Consider the following 22,539-nt stretch of genomic DNA (forward strand, 5'->3'; position numbering starts at 1 on the left):
TGGGAGTGGTTGGAAAAATGCAGGCGTGTCCAAGCGTTTGCAGGGCGGGTGTCTGACGTCAGTTCCAGGCCCAGACAGGCTGAAGAGATCACAGAGGCTGAGTAAGTTCTGAGCAACTCCGAAAACGCACAGTTTTTTTGTACAGCTCGGCTGCACATGCGATTGCACAGCTAAAATACACTCCCCTGTAGGCGGCGACTATCTGATCGCAGTGCTGCAAAAAACTGCTAGCGAGCGATCAGGTCTGAATGAGGTCCAATGCCCCTCATTCAGACCTGGTCGTACGCAGGCGGTTTTTTGCACTGCTGCGACCAGGTAATCGCCGCCTACAGGGTAGGGGGTAATCGCTTTGCAGGGGTGCGATCGGCTATGCAGTGAGCTGCACAAACAAAAGTTTGTGCAGTTTCTGCACAGCCCAGGACTTACTCAGCCGCTGCGACGATCCGGGCCGGTGGTGACGTCAGGAGTCCTCCTCCTGAACGGTTGGGCACGCCTATGTTTTTCCAGACACTCCCAGAAAACTGTGAGTTGCCACCCACGACGCCTTCTTCCCGTCAATTTTCTTTGTGATCGCCGGTGCGATAGCTTTCTTAAGTTTTGTTGCTGCCTGGCGATCCCCGTCGACAGCAGCCAACACGCCTGTGCATTGCGGTGCATGCGCTGTTCAGACCCGATCGCACGGCTGCGAAAAAAGGCAGTGTGCGATCGGGTCTGAATGAGGCCCAATGTTGCTAGTAGTAGGACTCCCCGAAGTGAAAATAGACAGAAGCCTACCCCTGCATTGCTGTGTTTGCTGAGCACATTGTGCCAGCCCTGCCTACAGTGCTCCATCCCGTGTCAGGGATGTCAGGTTTAAAGGACACAAATCACGGAGCTGGGTTTAATTCAGACCAAACACTGTAATTTTAATGGAAAAATACTGGGCACATATAATGACAATATGATGATGCTTTCTAGAGATGTCTTATTGGTGGTTGAGCATTGAAAATGGTGACCACACAGTGCTCTTACCTGTACGAGCTCTGTGCTGGTTCCAACCCTCACAATTTAGGTGGAGGGGGTGGGGTGGGGGAATCGCGGGTCATGGGAGGGACGGGGCCTGTGAAAGGGGCGGGGCCTCGGCTTCTGGATGGTGCAGCAGCTGTATCAGGAAAACAAACGTTTTCCTGTCTCTGAGTGGGGAGGTGAGGGCGCAGAGACCCGGCCATAACGAACGGCACTGCTGTTGTGCAGCAGGGAGAGCACCTCTTCAACACGGCGCCTCCCTGCATTGCTTACACCGCACCCCCTTCGGGCACCACAGCGGTGGCAGGGTGCAGTCTCTGTCTGCAGCTCCTGTCCCGTACTGAGGCAGGCTGCAGTGAAGAAGAGCATCTGCAGAGCAGTCACAAATAGCGGCAGTAACTGCAGGGCACGCCCCCCGGCAATCTCTGGACTTGCGCATGCGCAGTTCAGATTGTCAGAGGGACCCATAATAACCAGGAGGAGAAGCAGGGTTTGCGGGGCAGCGGGAGGCTCAATCAAAAAACGTGAGCCTCCCGCTGAATGCGGGAGGGTAGGCAAGCCTGTCTATGGTCTTCAGTGCGGCCAGCCTGCCAGGTGTCAGTTCGGGGAGACGAACTACCAGGGAGTGGGGGGAGACACACCTTGGGGGGCCGGAGTGGACAGTTGCTTACATTAATATTAAATCTACCTACTGGCCGCGGGTGGCACCGCTGGGTGGCGCCCCTCCTTGGCTGGCGCCCCTGGCGAGTGCCATCCTGGCCAATAGGTAGATACGCCCCTGCTCACATGTTCCAGGTCACCCCACAGGTGCACAGGCAGAGTGCACCAACTAGCACATTTTCCAGAGAGCAATGGTGATGCATTGAACACTTTTTCCACATAACTCTGAAACGAAGCAACCAATTACAGTGTCAATAATATTCTGCAAATCTACGGGCCAAGACCTTTAATTTGGTATATGATGTCAGGCAACATCATCCTAGAAATATGTCATTCATAAAAGTCGTCCTTCTGCTATTAATATATAGATATCACTGAGGCACAATTGCTGCCTAATCATATCACAAAAGCAGCATTACTTGACTATACAGTAGTAACTACTGTCAACACAAAGGCATTACTGCTGCTTTAACCGTACCAATAATTGACATCACAATGGCACTATTGCTTGATTGCACTGTAGTAAATGCTAACATGAGTGGGATTTTTGTAGCCTATACTGTAGTAACTACTAACATTACAAAGGCAGTACTGCTTCACTATATATTTGTAACTAATGACATCACAAAGGTAGAATTGCATGACTATACATTATTCAGTTCTGATAATACAGAGGGACTAGATAAGTAATTACTGTATGTAGCCCAGATAAATAAAACAATATTAAAATATAGAGACAAGTGTGACTTCTAAATACAAATATGTATATAACTTTAATGATAGTGTGCTATATGATATTGTTATAATGTACATGCATGCATATATATATTGAACAAGAAAGTATGGATATGCAACGCAGGGAACAGGAGAACTTTCTAGAGCGGGGGTGTCTCGAGGAATGGGACTTTTCCCTGCTGGGAAGGGAGCGTGAGCCAGTAGAAACGGACTACATATGGGACCCGAAGTAACGGCTGAAAAAGACAGTTGGTGCGAGCGGCAGTGCTGAGGGAGAGCACAGCAGCAGCAGCAGATCAGGCGGATAGAGAAAGAGGGATATGTGGAGACACCACCGGCGGTGGTGGTATTGAAGGAGAAGAGAACGGCAGCGGCAGCAGCAGTACAGTGAGGTCAGGTATCTAACAGGTACCCGTAGCAACGCACCTGCAGAGGAGGTCGGTGAGGTGATTGTGCTCAGTGCCCGTGTCCCTGAACTACACGTCAGATAAGTCAGGACTAGTGTGGAGGAAGAGAGTCGGGGGAGTACTTACATATACACATTGACTGACACTAAAGAGAGAGGCGGAGAAGAGGGGAAGATCAAAGGATAAAGTACATCAATAGGGGACCAGATTATAGTTAAAACCTGGTAGCCCAATTCATAGCCCTCTATGTACGGGGACAGGCTGCTAACGGTGATAGCAGTGGAGAAGTAGTTTTTCCTCGTATTTGGATATGGCACTCTGAACATTTACATATTGAATGTGATACCATTAACACAGGGAGACTGAGCGGTATACATAAATGCATTACTGGAAGTAATATCAGGAGGAAGAGGACTAAGTCATTTATGAGCTGCAGCCTAAATATACAGATGTTAATAAGTTATTGACTACTCAGAGTAGAAAGAGAGCACTACTCCCTCTCGACTGTTCACAGGTCAATAGGAAAGGGAGTATGATGGACATTAATGCTCAGTGTCAGTGAAACCAACCCCTCAGGGTACAAGGATCTCCTCCCCCCCTGCCAGAAATTGTATGGATGGACGAGGGGTGTGCCACTTTAGCAAAACCACTCTCCGAGCCACGTGAGGTAGAAACACAATGCACCTATATGGATACCCCCTTCTAGCGAATAGACACCACTATACCCCTGACCCACCAAGTAGTCATTTGACTAAGACAATTTGAACTATATGACCTTGGAAGCCCAGTGGTGAAGTACTCCCTGAAAGAGTGTCCTTAATTGGCCTTAGCGACAAAGTAATCACTTACATCATCAGTCTGCTGACTACAAGAGGTGATCGTTTTGCTTACTAGTGTACCGCAGAGGAAATATCACAGCTATACTACTGGAGATAGTTAAGTTGAGCAGAAGACTGATGGATAATACGAATAAACCAAGACTACCAGGTAAACCAGAACACTGTTAGAGTGTGAACTAATTTACCAGGGCCCCAACAGTGCACTAAATAACTCTGAGTACCCAGGTCACTCATATATATGGTATTATTATTATTTTGTTTTTTTGTATTGCATGCAAATCTGTTTGTATAGGCCCATAGAGAGGGATTAGCGGGGAAAACCCTACTGCATGTTATTGAGTGTTTCATAAGAGTTATTGGTCATATGCTATTCATTTGCAACATAATAAAACCTGTTATACTTACCATCACTGAGTCGAAGTGAAAGAAGGATCCAAAGAACCTAGAGGGAAAAGGAGAGAAAGGTATAAGGTATGCTAGTGTATATAAATAGCACAACATACTGATCATACATACATACACTAGCTAACGGCAGGGCTTACCCAAACAAGCCCGGGTTTACAAATTGGTTTGGGTGGAGGCACAAGATATTCATAGTTATTTTCACTTAACGGTAACCCCCAGATAACTATCAGCTTAGAGAGAAGGGGTTACATGTAGTAAATACTGAAATCACAAAGGCACTATTTCTTGAGTATAGTGTAGCAAATACTAACATCACAGAGGCGTTTTTGGGACCTATACTGTAGTAACTGTTGACAACACAAAGGCAGTATTGGTTTATATACTATAGTATATACTGCTCTCACAAGACCACTATTGCAGCCTATACAGTAGTAACTACTGCTATAACAAATGCACTATTGCTTGATTATTCAGTAGTCATTTCTGACATCATATATGCACTGTTGTAGCCTATACTATTGTAACTACTGATATCACAAAGGCACTCCTGCTGCTTTGACCATAGTAATAACAGACATCATAGAGGCACTGTTTCTATACTATTCAATAGTAATTCGAACATCAGAGGAACTATTGCTGCTTTAACAATGTTAACGACTGACATCAAAAGGGCACAATTGCTTGACTATACAGTAGTAAATTCTGACATCACAAAGTACAGCCTATACAGTAGTAACTACTGACATTACAAAGGCAGTACTACTTCACTATAAAGTAGTAACACCACAAAGGTAGCATTGCTTGATTATACAGCAGTCCATTCTGATAACACAAAGGTAGTCTAGCCTATATTGTAGTAAATACTAACATCGCAAGCAGGGGCGTAGACAGAACTTTGTGGGCCTCAAAGCAACATTTTGAAGGGGCCACTGTACCAATGCTCCTAGAGACACCTCTACACAGCAGCTGTAAATTCTGTGCCCCATAATAGTGCCCTCATTGTTAATTTCTCATACATCCTAGATGATGCTGAGGTCCACTTCATGACCATGGGGTATAGACGGTTCGTAGGAGCCATGGGCACTGTTCAAACTTTTCAATGGGTGTGAATGGGCTCCTCCCTCTATGCCCCTCCTCCAGAACTCAGTTTTAGAAATGTGCCCATGCAGACTGGATGCACTCCAGGGGAGCTCTACTGAGTTTCTCTGAAAAGACTTATGTTAGGTTTTTTATTTTCAGGGAGAACTGCTGGCAACAGTCTCCCTGCTTCGAGGGACTGAGGGGGCAGAAGTAGGAACCAACTACCTGAAGAGTTTCATGGCTCTGCTTCTGGCTGACAGGACACCATTAGCTCCTGAAGGGTACTGAACGCTAGTCGTGTCTAGATGCTCACTCCCACAGCGCACCGTCACCCCCCTCACAGAGCCAGAAGACAGGTGAGTGTAAGAAGATAGATCTTCAATCAAGTAAAGTGACGGCTGAGGTACCGCGCGGCTGGTGGGAGCGCAGCGCGCCATTGCTGCCCACACACACAGGCACTGCAGGGTGCAGGGCGGGAGCGCCCTGGGCAGCAACATACCTATATAAACTGGCTAAAAGGGGGCATAAGAGGCCCAGGCACAGCCCTACCCCCTGCCAGTATTAATAATATGAAAACTCTGAGGTAAAAACGCGCCATTGTGGGGGCGGAGCTTCTTCCTCAGGCAGCCAGCACACTGCTCAGCGACATTTTCTATCTCTCCTCAGGCTGTAGAGACATCGCTGGTCCTCCTCCACTTCTGACTACAAGTATCAGGGTGCAAAACAGGGGGGGGTACTGTGTAAAACAGCGCTGCATGTCAGTGGGCATTTTGTGTTCACAGGCATTAGATACTGGCGCTGGGGTTGTGAACTGGCTGCTCCTAAACTGTGTCCCTCTGACAGATTTTACTGTGGATCTGTCCCCTATGAGTCCCAGTATGTCTGTGTGGGTGTTGTACACAAGTGTGATATGTCTGAGGCAGGGAGTTCTTCCCCGGAGGAAACCATTTTAGGGACACAGAGTTGTAATGTGGTGGTGCTGCCGACACACCAAGAGCCTGCATGGGTGAAAGAAAATAGGATTTTAGTACCTACCGGTAAATCCTTTTCTCCTAGTCCGTAGAGGATGCTGGGGACTCCAAAAGGACCATGGGGTATAGACGGGATCCGCAGGAGCTTGGGCACACTGAAAAGACTGACTGGGTGTGAACTGGCTCCTCCCTCTATGCCCCTCCTCCACACCTCAGTTATAGGAACTGTGCCCAGGAGAGACAGACATTTCGAGGAAAGGATTTTTGTTTAAACCAAGGGCGAGAAAACCTACCAGCCCACACCACAACATACCGTACAACCGGAGTATCAGGAAACCAGATAACAGTATGAATTAACAACAGCAACAAGCTGAATACAACTAATACACAACCCGCGTGTAAACAAATTTAACCAGCAATAATACACTGCAAGTAACAGTCCGCATTGGGTAGGGCGCCCAGCATCCTCTACGGACTAGGAGAAAAGGATTTACCGGTAGGTACTAAAATCTTATTTTCTCTTACGTCCTAGAGGATGCTGGGGACTCCAAAAGGACCATGGGGTCTATACCAAAGCTCCAGAATGGGCGAGAGGGTGCGGACGACTCTGCAGCACCGATTGAGCAAACATGAGGTCCTCATCAGCCAGGGTATCAAACTTGTAAAACTTAGCAATGGTGTTTGAACCCGACCACGTAGCAGCTCAGCAAAGCTGAAGTGTCGAGACCCCTCGGGCAGCCGCCCAAGACGAGCCCACTTTTCTGGTAGAATGGGCCTTTACTGACTTCGGCAACGGTAGCCCAGCCGAAGAATGAGCTTGCTGAATCGTACTACAAATCCAGCGTGCAATAGTCTGCTTAGAAGCAGGATTTCCAATCTTGTTGGAAGCATACAGGACAAAGAGAGCCTCTGTTTTCCTGGCAAGAGCCGTTCTGGCGACGTAAATCTTCAAAGCTCTTGCAACATCAAGAGACTTTGTAACTGCCACAGCATCCGTAGCCACAGGTACCACAATCGGTTGGTTAATGTGAAAGGAAGAAACCACCTTCGGCAGAAATTGTTAACGGGTCCTCAATTCTGCTCTATCCGAATGGAAGATCAAATATGGACTCTTGTGAGATAAGGCCGCCAACTCTGACACTCGCCTGGCAGACGCCAGAGCCAAAAGCATGACTACCTTCCAAGTGAGAAACTTTAACTCAACCTTACGCAAAGGCTCAAACCAGGGAGACATAAGAAACTGCAAGACCACTTCAAGATCCCACGGCGCCACAGGCGGTACAAATGGAGGATGGATATGAAGCACTCCCTTCACAAAAGTCTGAACCTCTGGAAGGACGGACAATTCCTTTTGAAAGAAAATAGATAAAGCCGAAATCTGCACTTTGATGGAACCCAATTTCAGGCCTGCATCGACGCCTGTCTGCAAAAAATGGAGAAACCGACCCAAGTGAAATTCCTCCGCAGGAGCAGTTTTGGTCTCACACCAAGAAACATACTTTCTCCAAATACGGTGATAATGTTTCGCCGTAACCTCCTTCCTCGCCTTAAGGAGAGTGGGGATGACCTCCCCAGGAATACCTTTTCGAGCTAAAATTTGGCGCTCAACTTCCATGCTGTCAAACGCAGCCGCGGTAAGTCCGGAAACACGCATGGTCCCTGCAGTAACAGGTCCTCTCTTAGAGGGAGCGGCCAAGGCTCTTCCACCAATAATTCCTGAAGATCCGGATACAAGGCCCTGCGCGGCCAATCTGGAACTACGAGAATCGGCTGAACCTTTGCTCGTCGTATGATTCCCAGCACCTTTGGAATGAGAGGAAGTGGAGGGAACACATATACCGACTGAAACACCCACGGGGTCACCAGGGCGCCCACTGCACTGGCTTGGGGGTCCCTTGACCTGGAACAATACCTCGGAAGCTTCTTGTTGAGGCGAGACGCCATCATGTCTATCAGAGGAATTCCCCAACGCTTTGTCACTTCTGCCAATACCTCTTGATGAAGAGCCCACTCTCCCGGATGGAGATCGTGTCTGCTGAGGAAGTCTGCTTCCCAGTTGTCCACTCCTGGGAGGAAGACTGCCGACAGAGCGCTCACGTGCTGTTCCGCCCAGCGAAGGTTCCTAGTGACCTCCACCATAGCCGCCCTGCTCCTTGTTCCGCCTTGACAGTTTACATGCGCCACCGCTGTTATGTTGTCCGACTGGATCAGGACGGGTCGACCCTGAAGAAGGCTCTTTACTTGTAGCAGGCCATTGTAAATGGCTCTTAACTCGAGGACATTTATGTGGAGACAAGATTCCTGGTTTGACCATTTCCCCTGGAAATTTCTTCCTTGGGTGACTGCGCCCCAGCCTCGGAGACTTGCATCTGTTGTCAGTGACCCTCTGTTGACACAACTTTTGTATTGCTGCCTTCACGACCTCCCTGTCCGGAAGAGACATTGGCAAGGCCGAAATGAAAAAGCGGTGAGGGGGCATCTCCTGAAACTCCAGCCTGTATCCCTGAGACACTATTTCTAGGACCCAAGGATCCAGGCCTGATTGAACCCAGACCTGACTGAAGATCTGCAGATGGCCCCCAACCGGTCCGGACTCCCCCAGGGGAGCCCCAGCGTCATGCGGTGGACTTGGTAGAGGCGGGGGAGGACTTTTGGTCCTGGGCGCATGATACTGCAGGTGACTTTCTTCCCCGTCCTCTACCCTTTGAAGCGAGGAAGGACGAGCCTTTTCCTCGCTTGTATTTATGTGGACGAAAGGACTGCATCTGCTGATGGGGTGCCTTTTTCTGATGTGTGGGAACATAGGGAAGAAAAGATGACTTACCCGCAGTCGCGGTAAACAACAGGTCAGTCAAGCCGTCACCAAACAAGACACTACCTTTGAAGGGGAGAGCTTCCATAGCTTTCTTGGAGTCGGCATTAGCATTCCATTGATGGATCCACAGCGCCCTCCTGGCCGAGACCGCCATGGCATTGGCTCTTGATCCCAAGAGACCAACATCCCTCGCCGCATCCTTCAGGTAATCTGCAGCGTCCTTGATATAACCAAGAGTCAAAAGAACATTATCTTTATCAAGGGTATCCATATCAGAAGCTAAATTATCAGCCCATTTAGCAATAGCACTACTCACCCATACCGACGCCACAGCAGGTCTGAGCAATGCACCCGTATTAGCGAAAATGGCCTTCAGAGACGTCTCCAGCTTGCGATCCGCCGGATCCTTGAGAGCTACCGTGTCAGGGGACGGAAGCGCCACCTTCTTAGACAAACGGGAAAAAGCCTTGTCGACATTCGGAGACGACTCCCATTTTTCCCTGTCATCAGAGGGGAAAGGATACGCCATGAAAATTCTCTTGGGAATCTGCCACCTCTTGTCCGGCGACTCCCAAGCCTTTTCACAAAGAGTATTCATTTCATGAGAGGGGGGAAACTTCACCTCAGGTTTTTTCCCTTTAAACAAACAAATCCTTGTTTCCTGCACCGCAGGTTCGTCAGAGATACGTAAAACATCTTTAATAACCACAATCATGTACTGAATACTCTTAACTAGCCTTGGGTGTAAAGTAGCCTCAGTGAAGTCGACATCGGAATCAGAATCCGTGTCGGTATCCGTATCTACCATCTGGGTAAACTAACGCTTTTGCGACCCTGACGGGGCCTGCCCTTGAGACAAAGCATCCTCCATGGATTTCCTCCACACTTGAGTCTGAGACTCAGATTTATCCAATCTCTTAGACAATGAGGCCGCATTTGTATTAAGTGCACTTAACATTGTAAGCAAATCAGGTGTCGGCTGTGCCGACAGAGCCATCTCCAGACCCGCATCAGCGCCCCCAGCAACCTCCTCCGGGGAGTAACACTCAGCTTCAGACATGCCGACACATAGTACCGACACACAGACACTGCCTCAGCTAGGGGACAGACCCACAAGGAAGCCCGGATAGAGAAAACACAGAGGGAGTATGCCAGCTCACACCCCAGCGCCCATATATCCCACCAAACGATATATGTGGAAAAGCGCTGCTGTTAATTACAATATATGCACCGATTTGCTCCCTTTTACTTGAGTGGAGCTTGGAGGTCCCGGGCCAGCGTCTCATGCAGCGGCTGTGGATGAGAGAAAATGGTGCTGGTGAGCTGTGCAGCTAAGCCCCGCCCCTTCCCGGCGCGCTTCAGTCCCGCAAAAATGTAAACTTGAATGCTGGCGGGGGTACGGAAAACGGTGCCCGGGCACCGGAAATGCCTGTCTGCCAGCCCTTAAAAGACCCAGTAACATGCTGCCCAGGGCGCTGCCCCCCAGCGCCCTGCACCCGCAAGTGCCGTTAGTGAAGTGTGTGGGAGCATGGAGCGCAGCGCTACCACTGCGCTGCTACCTCGTTACTGAAGTCTTCTGCCGTCTGATGTCTTCGGATCTTCACATACTCACTCGGCTTCTTTCTTCTGGCTTCTGTGAGGGGGGTGACGGCGCGGCTTCGGGAACAAGCAGCTAGGCGCACCAAGTGATCGAACCCTCTGGAGCTAATGGTGTCCAGTAGCCTAAGAAGCAGAGCCCTTAACTAAGCAGAAGTAGGTCTGACTTCTCTCCCCTCAGTCCCTCGATGCAGGGAGCCTGTAGCCAGCAGGTCTCCCTGAAAATAAAAAACCTAACAAAAGTCTTTTCTAGAGAAACTCAGTAGAGCTCCCCTAGTGAGTGTCCAGTCACTCCTGGGCACAAAGTCTAACTGAGGTCTGGAGGAGGGGCATAGAGGAAGGAGCCAGTTCACACCCAGTCAAAGTCTTTTCAGTGTGCCCAAGCTCCTGCGGATCCCGTCTATACCCCATGGTCCTTTTGGAGTCCCCAGCATCCTCTAGGACGTAAGAGAAACACGTGATAGTATGCATCATATCAATAGGAGATTAGATAAGTCTGAATCTCATGCAGAATGCTGAAGAAAATCTGTGGAAGATGTGATTTTTCAGGGTTCTGTTCTTCCATCCGCAGGCGACCCCTCTGGGTCACATAAGAGACCATTTGCAAATATTGTGAATACGGATACCGACATGGACACTGATTCCTGTGTCGACGATAGTGACTCCAGGGAAATAGATCATCAATCGGCAAAAAGTATACAATATATGATTGTGGCTATAAGGGAGGTTTTGGAAGTCACGGAAGCCACTCCTGTACCTCAGGAGAAGGCCTATTTCTATAAAGAAAATAAATCTAAGGTCACTTTCCCTCCTTCCCACGAGCTAAATACTCTCTTTGAAGGGGTGTGGGTAAATCCCGAAAAGAAATTTCATATTCCCAAGAGGATTCAGATAGCTTATCCTTTCCCTGTAGAGGACAGAAAAAAATGGGAGTCACCCCCTGTGTTAGACAGTGCACTGTCCAGGTTGACAAAGAAGGTAATTCTCCCTGCACCTGGCACGGCTTCACTAAAGGAGCCAGCAGACCGCAAAATGGAGACTACATTGAAATCCATTTATGTTGCCAATGGTACGCTGCTCAGGCCCACAATTGCTTGCGCGTGGGTGAGTTGCGCTATTGAAAAATGGTCAGAAAGCCTGTCATCGGAAATTGACACTATTGATAAAGATGAGATACTTCTTAAATTAGGGAATATCAAAGATGCTGCAGCATACATGCTAGAGGCGATGAAAGATATTGGACTTTTGAGTTCACAAGCCGCTACCATGGCAGTTTCGGCTCGGTAGGCGTTGTGGATTCGCCAGTGGAATGTGGATGCAGATTCCAAGCGGAATATGGAGGCTCTCCCATATAAAGGTGAGGCCTTATTTGGTGATGGACTGGATGTGTTAGTCTAGGCGGCTACCGCAGGTAAGTCGACTTTTTTGCCTTATGCTCCTGCACCGGCAAAAAAGACATATCACTCTCAAATGCAGTCCTTTCGCCACAATAAATACAAGAAGGCAAAAGGTTCCCCCTTTCTTTGCAGGTAGGGGAAGGGGAAAAAAGCCCACAGCGGTTTCAGGATCCCAGGAGCAGAAGTCAACCCCTACTTCTGCCAAATCTACAGCATGACGCTGGGGCTCCCTTGTGGGAGGCCGCTCGGGTGGGGGCATGTCTCAAACTTGTTCAGCCAAGGTTGGATTCAGTCTGGCCTGGACCCCCTGGGTTTTGCAGATAGTATCCCAGTGGTACAAGCTGGAGTTTCAAGACGTTCCCCCAAACCGATTTTTCAAATAGACCTTGCCAGCTTCTCTTCCAGAACGAGAGGCAGTAACAGCGGCAATTCAAAAATTATGTCAGGATCAGGTCATAGTCCTGGTACCTTTGTCACAACAAGGGGAGGGGTTTTATTCAAGCCTCTTTGTAGTTCCGAAGCCGGACAGCTCGGTCAGACCGATCCTAAACCTAAAAAAATCTGAATCTCTACTTGAAACGATTCAAGTTCAAGATGGAATCACTCAGGGCAGTGATTTCCAGTCTGTAGGAGGGGGATTACATGGTGTCAGTAGACATAAAGGATGCTTACCTGCATGTTCCCATTTATCCTCTTGACCAGGCTTATCTGAGATTCGCGATTCAGGATTGCCATTACCAATTACCAGTTCCAGACGTTGCCTTTCGGTCTCTCCACGGCGCTGAGGGTATTCACCAAGGTGATGGCGGAGATGATGATCCTCCTTCGTCAAAATGGAGTCAATATAATTCCTTATCTGGACGATCTCCTGATAAAGGCGAGATCCAGGGAGCAGTTGCTACAGAACATCACACTCTCCCTGTCCATACTCCAACGACACGGTTGGATCATAAATTTTCCAAAGTCACAGTTGGAACCGACGACAAGATTGTCTTTTCTCGGGATGATTCTGGACACAGAAGTTCAGAGAGTATTTCTTCCGGTGGAAAAGGCTCTGGAAATCCAGAAAATGGTAAAACAGATATTGAAAACCATCAAGTGTGTCGATCCATCAGTGCATTCGGTTGTTGGGGAAAATGGTGGCGGCCTACGAGGCCATACAGTTTGGCAGGTTCCATGCCAGAGTATTCCAGTGGAACCTGTTGGACAAGTGGTCGGGATCCCACCTACACATGCACCGGAAGATAGTCCTGTCGTCAAAAGCCAGGCTATCGCTCCTATGGTGGCTACACAGTTCACACCTACTAGAGGGACGCAGGTTCGGGATTCAGGACTGGGTCCTGGTAAGCACATATGCAAGTCTCCGAGGCTGGGGAGCTGTCACTCAGGAGGAAAGCTTCCAAGGAAAATGGTCAAGTCAGGAAGCCTGCCTTCACATAAACGTGCTAGAATTGAGAGCCATTTACAACGGCCTTCAACAAGCGGTACATCTTCTTCAAGATCATCCCGTGCAGATCCAGTCGGACAATGTAACAGCAGTGCCGGTATCCGGATTCCAGATCGACACCAAAAAGGTCGACACACCTTAGGTCGACACCAATTGGTCAACACGCCTTAGGTCGACGTGGACAAAATGTCGCCATGGGCAAAAGATCGACATGAACAAGGTCAACATGGAAATGGGTCGACATGAGTTTTTCAATTTTTTTTATGTTTTTAACTTTTTCATACTTTACAATCCACGTGGCCTACAATTGGGAACGGTAACCTGTGCCGAGTGCAGTGGTAGCAGAGCGAGGCACCTTGCCCGAAGCATGGCGAGCGAAGCGAGCCATGTGAGGGGACGCGGTGCACTAATTGGGGTTCCCGGTCACTCTACGAAGAAAACAATACCAAAAAAACATAAAAAACTCACGTCGACCTTTATCCATGTCGACCTTTTGTCCATGTTGACCTAATGTGTGCCGACCAATTGGTGTCGACCTAAGGTGTATCGACCTTTTTGGTGTCGGCCTGGAGTGCCATACCCAGCAGTGCCGTAGTTACCGTTATGTCCCATAGTAGTGCCCTAGTTACTGTTATGCCCCATAGTAGTGCCGTAGTTACTGTTATGCCCCATAGTAGTGCCCTAGTTTATTTTTTGTAAGTTTAGTAGTGCCCTAGTTCACGTTATGGCACATTGTAAGGCTGCCAGTACATATTATACAACACAGTACCCCCAATTCACATTATGACATACAGTGTCCCCAGTTCATATTATAAAATGTTAGTGACCACAAGTTCATATTATGCCACACTAAAGTGCTTCCATTTCATACTGTGCCACATTACAGTGTCCCGGATCATATTATGTATCATTATAATGCCCTCCAGTTCATTTTATACTACATTACAATGACCAGGTCTAGGGGCAAACAAAATGCAGACTTGCAGTCAAAAGTCTGTAAGCACCCCTATGTATCACCCACTGGGGAAAAATTAATATAGCACATGTAACTTTGACAGGGAGGGTGGGCCCCTCTCAGCTCTGGGCCCCATAGCAGCTGCACTTCCTGCACCTATGGTAGCTACGCCCTTGATCACAAGGTACAATTGATTGACCATACAGCAGTAACTATTGACATCACAAAGGCACTATTGCATGACTATACAGTAGTAAATTCTGACATAAAGGCATTACTGCAGACTAACTTTTTGCATCACAAAGGCAATATTGCTGTACTATACAGTATTAAATGCTGACATCACAAAGGCACTGTTTCCTCTTTGACCATAGTAACTACTGACATCAGAGGAACAATTTCTTAGCTATAAGTAGCAACCATATACATCACAGAGGCACTATTGCTTGAGTATACAGAAGTCAAAGGCACTATAGAAGCCTATACAGTAGTAACTACTGATATCATAAAGGCAATATACTGTAGCTTGACTATATGATAGTCAATACTGACATAAGAAAGGCATAATTGTGACCTATAAAGTGGTACCTACTAAAATCACAATAGCAACTACTGGAGTCACAAAGGCACTATAGCTTGACTAAACAGTAGTAAATACTAACTTCACAAAGGCACTATAGCAGCCGGCTATACAGTAGTATCTAATGATACCACAGAGGCACTATTGCTGCTTTTACTAGTTACTAGTAACTAGTGACATCACAAAGGTCTTATTTCAGCCTATATTGTAGTAAAGACCAACATCACTGATGCAGTATTGCTGCTTCACAATTGTAACTACTAACATCACAATTGCACTATTGATTGAATATATTGTACATAATACTGACATCACAGAAACATTATTACTCAACAATACAGCAGGAAATACTGACATCACAGAGGCACTATTGCATGACTATACAGCAGTATCTCTTGACATCACAAAGGCATTATTTCAGCCTATACTGTAGTAAACACTAACATCACTGATGCAGTACTGATTCTTTACAATAGTAAATACTGACATCACATGGGCACAATTGCTTAACTATACTGACATTACAAAGGCCTTAGTAACATAGAAGCATAGACTTTGACGGCAGATAAGAACCACTTGGCCCATCTAGTCTGCCCCTTTTTTTTATCCTTTAGGTAATCTCAACCCTTTTTGAACCTTAATTCTTTGTAAGGATGTTCATATGCTTATCCCAAGCATGTTTAAATTGCTCTACAGTCTTAGCCTCTACTGATGGGAGGCTATTCCACTTATCCACTACACTTTCTTTGAAGTAATTTTTCCTTAAATTTCCCCTGAACCTGCCTCCCTCCAGTTTCAGTGTATGTCCTCGAGATCTAATACTTCTCTTCCTTTGAAGATTATTTCCCTCCTGAACTTTGTTAAGACCCTTGGTATATTTGAAAGTTTGTATCATGTCCCCCCTTTCCCTTCTCTCCTCCAAACTATACATGTTAAGATCTTTTAGCATTTCCGGGTAAGTTTTGTGATGTAGGCCATGCACCATTTTAGTTGCCCTTCTACAACATACAGTAGTAACTACTGTCATCACAAAGGTAGTATTGCTTGACTATACATTAGTCAATTCTGATAACACAAAGGCACTACTGCAGCCTATACTGTAGTAAACACTTGCATCAGAGAAGCATTATTGCTGCCTATACAGGTGAAACTCAGAAAATTAGAATATCATGCAAAAGTTCATTTATTTCAGTAATTCAATTTAAAATTTGAAACTAATAAACTAATATATTATATAGACTCATTACATGCAAAGTAAGATATTTCAAGCCTTTATTTGTTATAATTTTGATGATTGTGGCTTACAGCTTAAGAAAACCCAAAATCCAGAATCTCAGAAAATTAGAATATTGTGAAAAGGTTCAAAATTGTAGGCTTAAAGTGTCACACACTAATCAGCTAATTAATCAAAACCACCTGCAAAGGGTTCCTGAGCCTTTAAATGGCCTCTCAGTCTGGTTCAGTACAATTTACAATGATGGGGAAAACTGCTGATCTGACAGTTGTGCAGAAAACCATAATTGACACCCTCCACAAGGAGGGAAATCCTCAAAAGGAAATTGCAAAAGACGTTGGATGTTCTCAAAGTACTGTATCGAAGCACATTGATAGAAAGTTAAGTGGAAGGGAAAAGTGTGGAAGAAAAAGGTGAACAAGCAGCAGGGATGACTGCAGCCTGGAGAGGATTGTCAGGAAAAATAGGATTTTGGTTACCTACCGGTAAATGCTTTTCTCGTAGTCCGTAGAGGATGCTGGGGTCCATATTAGTACCATGGGGTATAGACGGGTCCACCAGGAGCCATTGGCACTTTAAGAGTTTAATAGTGTGGGCTGGCTCCTCCATCTATGCCCCTCCTACCAGACTCAGTCTAGAAACTGTGCCCGAGGAGACGACATACTTCGAGAGAAGAAATTACACAGATAGTGGCGAGATTCATACCAGCTCACACAAACAAGAGAATCCGGCCAACACGCCGGAACAACTTCAGCAACTGCTGAAACAGTAAATAATGCAGAACTTACCTATGAACCAGGTAACACTGAACCATAAAACCAATGCAGGAAAACAAAGCGCTGGGCGGGCGCCCAGCATCCTCTATGGACTACGAGAAAAGTATTTTCCGGTAGGTAACCAAAAACCTATTTTCTCTTACGTCCTAGAGGATGCTGTAGTCCATATTAGTACCATCAGGATGTACCAAAGCTCCCAGTACGGGAGGGAGAGCGCGGAGGCTCCTGCAACACTGCTTGACCAAACTTGAGGTCATTAGCGGCCGAAGTATCGAACTTGTAAAACTTGGCAAACGTGTTCTACCCAGACCAAGTAGCTGCTCGGCAGAGTTGTACCACCGAGACACCCCGGGCAGCCGCCCAGGATGAGCCCACTTTACGAGTAGAGTGGGCCTTTACCAATTTCAGACATGGCAATCCTGCCGTGGAATAAGCATGCTGGATAGTGAACCTGATCCAGCGTAAAATCGACTGCTTAGAAGCAGGACATACAATTTTCTTTGGATCATAGAGGACAAACAGGGAGTCACTTTTCCTGTGACGAACCGTCCTTGTCATGTAAATCTTCAAAGTCCTCACTATGGGGGTCATTCCGAGTTGTTCGCTCGCAAGCGGATTTTAGCAGATTTGCTCATGCTAAGCCGCCGCCTACTGGGAGTGAATCTTAGCATCTTAAAATTGCGAACGATGTATTCGCAATATTGCGATTACACACCTCGTAGCAGTTTCTGAGTAGCTCCAGACTTACTCGGCTTCTGCGATCAGTTCAGTGCTTGTCGTTCCTGGTTTGACGTCACAAACACACCCAGCGTTCGCCAAGACACTCCCCCGTTTCTCCGGCCACTCCTGCGTTTTTTCCGGAAACGGTAGCGTTTTTCCCCACACGCCCATAAAACGGCCTGTTTCCGCCCAGTAACACCCATTTCCTGTCAATCACATTACGATCGCCAGAACGAAGAAAAAGCCGTGAGTAAAATTCCTAAGTGCATAGCAAATTTACTTGGCGCAGTCGCAGTGCGGACATTGCGCATGCGCATTAAGCGGAAAATCGCTGCGATGCGAAGATTCTTTTTTTTTCAATCATAAAGTTTTGTTGTGAGAAATAAACAACGTTAACAACATTCGGTAATAAAGCGAACAATGATACAATAAATGAGTCACGAATCAAATTTCACAAGACTCGTCATGAAGAATGTTATGACAATAGAGATTCATGTGTGATCAGAGGGGAGAAAATATCAGAAGAAAGAAAAAGCGTACTTCCAAAAAGTATAATCGTCGTATTAAGAGGTCTAGGCAAATTGAGTAAGTGAGGTTGTTGGGGGAATATAAGGAAGGTAGGGGAGGCGGAAAGCATAGAGAGAACTCCGACGAGCCAGGGGCCCAGGCGGTAGGGAACAGGGAAAAGGAGAAAGGGAGAGAATTGTGAGAGGGGGAAGAGAAAGAAAAGTGGAGAGAGAGGGAAAAAAATAAAAAAAATAAACAAGTAAGTAAATAGAAAAAAAAAAAGGGGGGGGGGGGGGGGGGGTTAGTAGGGGAGGGATATCAAACGCGCCCAGTTTGAGTAGCAATCTAGCTGAGTCCTGGGAGGGGTGAATTTTTATATCTGTACCAAGGAAGCCAAGTGGAATGGAATTTTTGGACTGTGTTGTGTTGGAGGCTTGTGATGTATTCCATTTGTGCAATGAACCAAATCCTATTTGTTAGTGCCTGGCGGTTAGGAGCGTCTGGTGCTTTCCAGTTGCGTGCTATTTGGTATTTAGCTGCACAGGAGATATGGAGGATCAGTTTATTTGAGTCTTTAGGTACCTGGTCCACGGGGGCACAGAGGAGTAGATTATTGGGTGAGAGAGGTTGCGGGAGATCTAGCAGCTGGGCAAGCAGGGCACGGACCATGGTCCAGTAACGTGTGATCACTGGGCAGGACCACCATGTGTGGAAAAAAGTGCCCACTTGTCCACAGTTCCTCCAGCAAAGGTTTGAGGTACCAGGATACATTTTATGTAGGCGGTCTGGAACCAAATACCATCTTGTATATATTTTAAACGAGTTCTCACGGATGGCCACGCTAATGGAGCACTTCGAGACCGCGGCCCGGATAGTTTCCCACTCCTCGGCCTCGAATTGTCGTCCCAAGTCTGTTTCCCAAGCCTGTTCGTGAGGTTCAAGGGCGGGGGTTACCGGGGACAAGATGGTTTTGTAGAGAAGAGAGATGACTCCTCTGTTAGTGGGGTTATGCAGGCAAAGCCTTTCGAAAGAGGAAGGGATTGGAAGTGGGAATGAAGGGTGTAGAGAGGAGATGTAGTGCCGTATTTGTAGGTATTGGTAGTGTAGGGAGTTGGGCAGGCCATATGTAGTCTGTAAATCAGAGAAAGATCTGATAGCGTGGGTTCCTGTAAAGTGGTGAATTCTAGTGACACCAGCAGAGATCCAAGGACGGGCCATTGCTGAGGATAGACCTGGGGGAAATGCTGAATTGTTCCAGATAGGGGTTAGGGGGGAGGGGTAAATAGGCAGTTTCAATTTTTTGCTCAGGAGCTCCCAGTTTCCGAGTGTGAACGCTACAGTAGGTGTAGGGAGGCTAAATTGGGGATAGTTTTTGCGGTGAATCCAAGGTAGATAGGAGACCGAAGGAACGCCAATTAAATCGCTCTCCAGGTCGACCCATCGCTTAGTGCCCCTCGGAGCGTGCCAAGCAACCAATTGGCTCAGTTTAGTCGCAGCAAAATAGCGTTGAAGGATGGGAAGGCCTAGGCCACCCAGCTGAGTGTGTTTGGCCAGGGTTTCCCGTCGGAGTCGAGGTTTTGTATGGTTCCAAATAAAATCACCTAGCGAGGACTGGAGGGAGCGGAGGGTGTGCGAGGGGATCTGGATTGGAAGTGTTTGGAATAAGTACAGGAGTTTGGGGAGTACATTCATTTTTATGGCGTTAATACGTCCAATCCAAGAGAGATAATAAGATTCCCATTGGCGGATGTCCTTGAAAATTGAAGTTATGAGTGGGGGGTAGTTAGCTCGGTAGAGAGAGTTGTATGATTTGGTAATGAAGACTCCTAAGTATTTAAGTGAATGTTTGCGCCATGAGAATTTGAAGTTTGTTTGTAACAGGGTCTTGGCGCTCTTGGGGATATGTAAGGAAAGGGCCTCGGATTTTGACTGATTGATTTTATATCCCGAGAGGTTGCCGTATATAGACAGCTCTCGAAGTAGATTGGGAAGGGAGATGGTCGGGTTCGTCAGTGTGAGGAGTATGTCGTCTGCGAATAGGGAGACAGTGTAGTGAGTGCGGTTAACAGCGATCCCAGAAATATCTGGGTTGGCTCTGATGCGGCACGCGAGGGGTTCGATTATCAGCGCGAAGATGAGGGGGGATAGCGGGCATCCTTGTCTGGTTCCGTTGGAGATTGTGAAGGGATCCGATAGTAGGCCATTTGTGTGTACTGAAGCCGAGGGGATGTGGTACAAAGCTTGTATAGCCTGTAGGAATTTACCGTGAAAGCCAAAGTGTTGTAGGGTTTGCAGCATGAAGGGCCAGGACACCCTATCGAAGGCCTTCTCCGCGTCCAGAGCAAGCGCCAGAGATGGGATTTTGTGGAGATTAACATAGTGAATAATGTCAATCGTGCGTCTGGTGTTGTCAAGCGCTTGTCTGGACGGGACAAAGCCCACCTGGTCAGGGTGAATCAGGGAGGGGAGAATGGGGTTGAGCCTGTTAGCTAAGACTTTGGCGAAAATTTTGAGGTCTGTATTCAGTAATGAAATGGGCCGGTAGTTAGTAATTAGTTGGGGGTCTTTATTTGGTTTCGGAATTACAGTGATGGTAGCCTTGGTGGTTTGAGAGTGGAAGGGGGAGCCCTCTAGTATTAGGTTAAATACCTTCGTGAGATGGGAAAGTAATGAAGATTGAAAGGTTTTGTAGTATGACATAGGAAAGCCGTCTGGGCCAGGGGCTTTAGACGGTTTCTGAAATTTAATAGCGAAGGCAATTTCTTCCTCAGAAATGGGCCCGTCCAAGCCCAATGAGGTCTCTGGATCTAAGCGGGGCAGATCGCACGATGTCAGGTAGTCAGAAGCAGGCGGGTAGGTCTGGTCGGGAGTGGGCGATCTATCCGGGAGATTGTAAAGTCGCTCATAATAAGCTTTAAAAAGGGAGTTGATGGTGGAGGGGTTATATTGGGGTGAGCCCTTGTCATCTTTGATCGCTGAGATGGCGGATTGCGCTTTCCGAGCCCTCAGTCTGCTGGCCAATAAAGTGTCAGCTTTGTTGCTCTTTTCATAAAATCTTTGTTTCAGCCAGCGGAGTGAGTGCTCAGTTTTTTCGGCCAGCAAAGCGTTCAGGGCCGCTCTAGCAGCGGTAAGTTGTGTATAAAGAGGGCGAGAGGGCCGCTGTTTATGTTGGGTTTCCAGGTTGTGGACCTCTTCTGTGAGGGAGGTCAATTTTTGTTTGTGTTCCTTATTCCTGTGTGAGGCGTAACTAATGATGTGACCTCTGATGACGGCCTTGTGTGCTTCCCATATTAATGGGGTGCAAGAGGAGTCAGTGATGTTTAAAGTAAAGTAGTCTGCAAGGGCAAGTTTGATTTTTTCCTGAAATTGAGGAATTTTCAGCAGCGTCTCATTTAAACGCCAGGCAGGTCGGGATGTCGGGGTGTCAAGGAAATCAAAGGTGGCGGTGACGATGGAGTGATCTGACCACGGGTTGGTGATAATGGATGAGTCGGATATGTGCTTGGAGGCCTGGGTACTACAGAAAAAAAGGTCGATACGGGAGTAAGATTGATGTGGACACGAGTAGAATGTGTAATCCTTGGATGTGGGGTTGAGGGCCCGCCAAACGTCAGTGAGACCGGATTCCCGTGTGTGTTTATTTAAAGCTCGGGATGAGGGGTCACGGTGTAGGCGTGGCTGGGGAGAGGATTTATCTAAGTGAGTATCCGGGGCAGTATTAAAATCTCCACCTAATATTAAGTAGCCTTTTCTGATTTTGGACAGTGTGGAGAAGAAGGAGTTAAAGAAGGACGCTTGTCCAGAATTAGGGGCGTAAACAGTGGCTATTGTGCATTCTAAGTGTCCGAGCCTGCCCGTTAAAATGATGAACCGCCCGTCTTTATCCGTATGTGAGGAACCCAACACAAACGGGATTTTAGAGTTTACCAAAATGGCCACCCCATTGTGTTTGGATTGGCTCGAGGAATAGAAAGCCATTGGGTAACGTTTAGAGGTGAGGGCCGGGTGTGACTGGGATTTGAAGTGAGTCTCCTGGATAAATACTAGGCCCGCTTTAAGGGTGCGAAGGGATCGGAATAGAGAGGAGCGTTTCTGGGGGGTGTTGAGGCCCTTGACGTTCAAAGATGCTATCAACAGAGGCATTGTGAGTTGGTAATAAGAGGAGGTGGAGAAAGAGAGGGAGAGAAGAAGAAGGAGAGAAAAAAGAAGGAGGGTAGAGAGAGAGAGAAAAAGGTGAGAGGAAAAAAAAAAAAAAAAAAACCCCGGGGAGAGGGGGGGTGGGGAGGTTAGAGCTGGTGGGGGGTCCCGGCTCGTCGGAAGAAAAAGGGGAGTTGGCGGTGATCGGCCAGAAGAGGACAAAAGCAAAAAAAAAAAAAAAAAAAAAAAGGGAAAAGAGGGGAAAGGGTCCGT

General features: G+C 47.3%; 1 protein-coding gene and 1 long non-coding RNA gene across 4 annotated transcripts in view; one reads left to right on the forward strand and one right to left on the reverse strand.

Moving 5' to 3' along the window:
* LOC134927658 (uncharacterized) overlaps positions 1–22,539 on the reverse strand; it is a 259,513-nt gene that overhangs the window by 196,910 nt on the left and 40,064 nt on the right. For both annotated transcript variants that reach the window (XR_010177700.1, XR_010177699.1), the window contains exon 2: positions 4,052–4,088. This is a non-coding gene — a long non-coding RNA (uncharacterized LOC134927658). The remainder of the gene's footprint in view (positions 1–4,051; positions 4,089–22,539) is intronic.
* Positions 2,656–22,539, forward strand: part of LARS2 (leucyl-tRNA synthetase 2, mitochondrial) — a 706,190-nt gene continuing 686,306 nt past the window's right edge. For both annotated transcript variants that reach the window (XM_063922423.1, XM_063922424.1), the window contains exon 1: positions 2,656–3,794. The gene's annotated coding sequence lies outside the window, so the exon portion shown is untranslated. The remainder of the gene's footprint in view (positions 3,795–22,539) is intronic.

This window comes from Pseudophryne corroboree, chromosome 5, assembly GCF_028390025.1.
Source record: "Pseudophryne corroboree isolate aPseCor3 chromosome 5, aPseCor3.hap2, whole genome shotgun sequence".
In the NCBI taxonomy this organism is placed as follows: Eukaryota; Metazoa; Chordata; class Amphibia; order Anura; family Myobatrachidae; genus Pseudophryne; species Pseudophryne corroboree.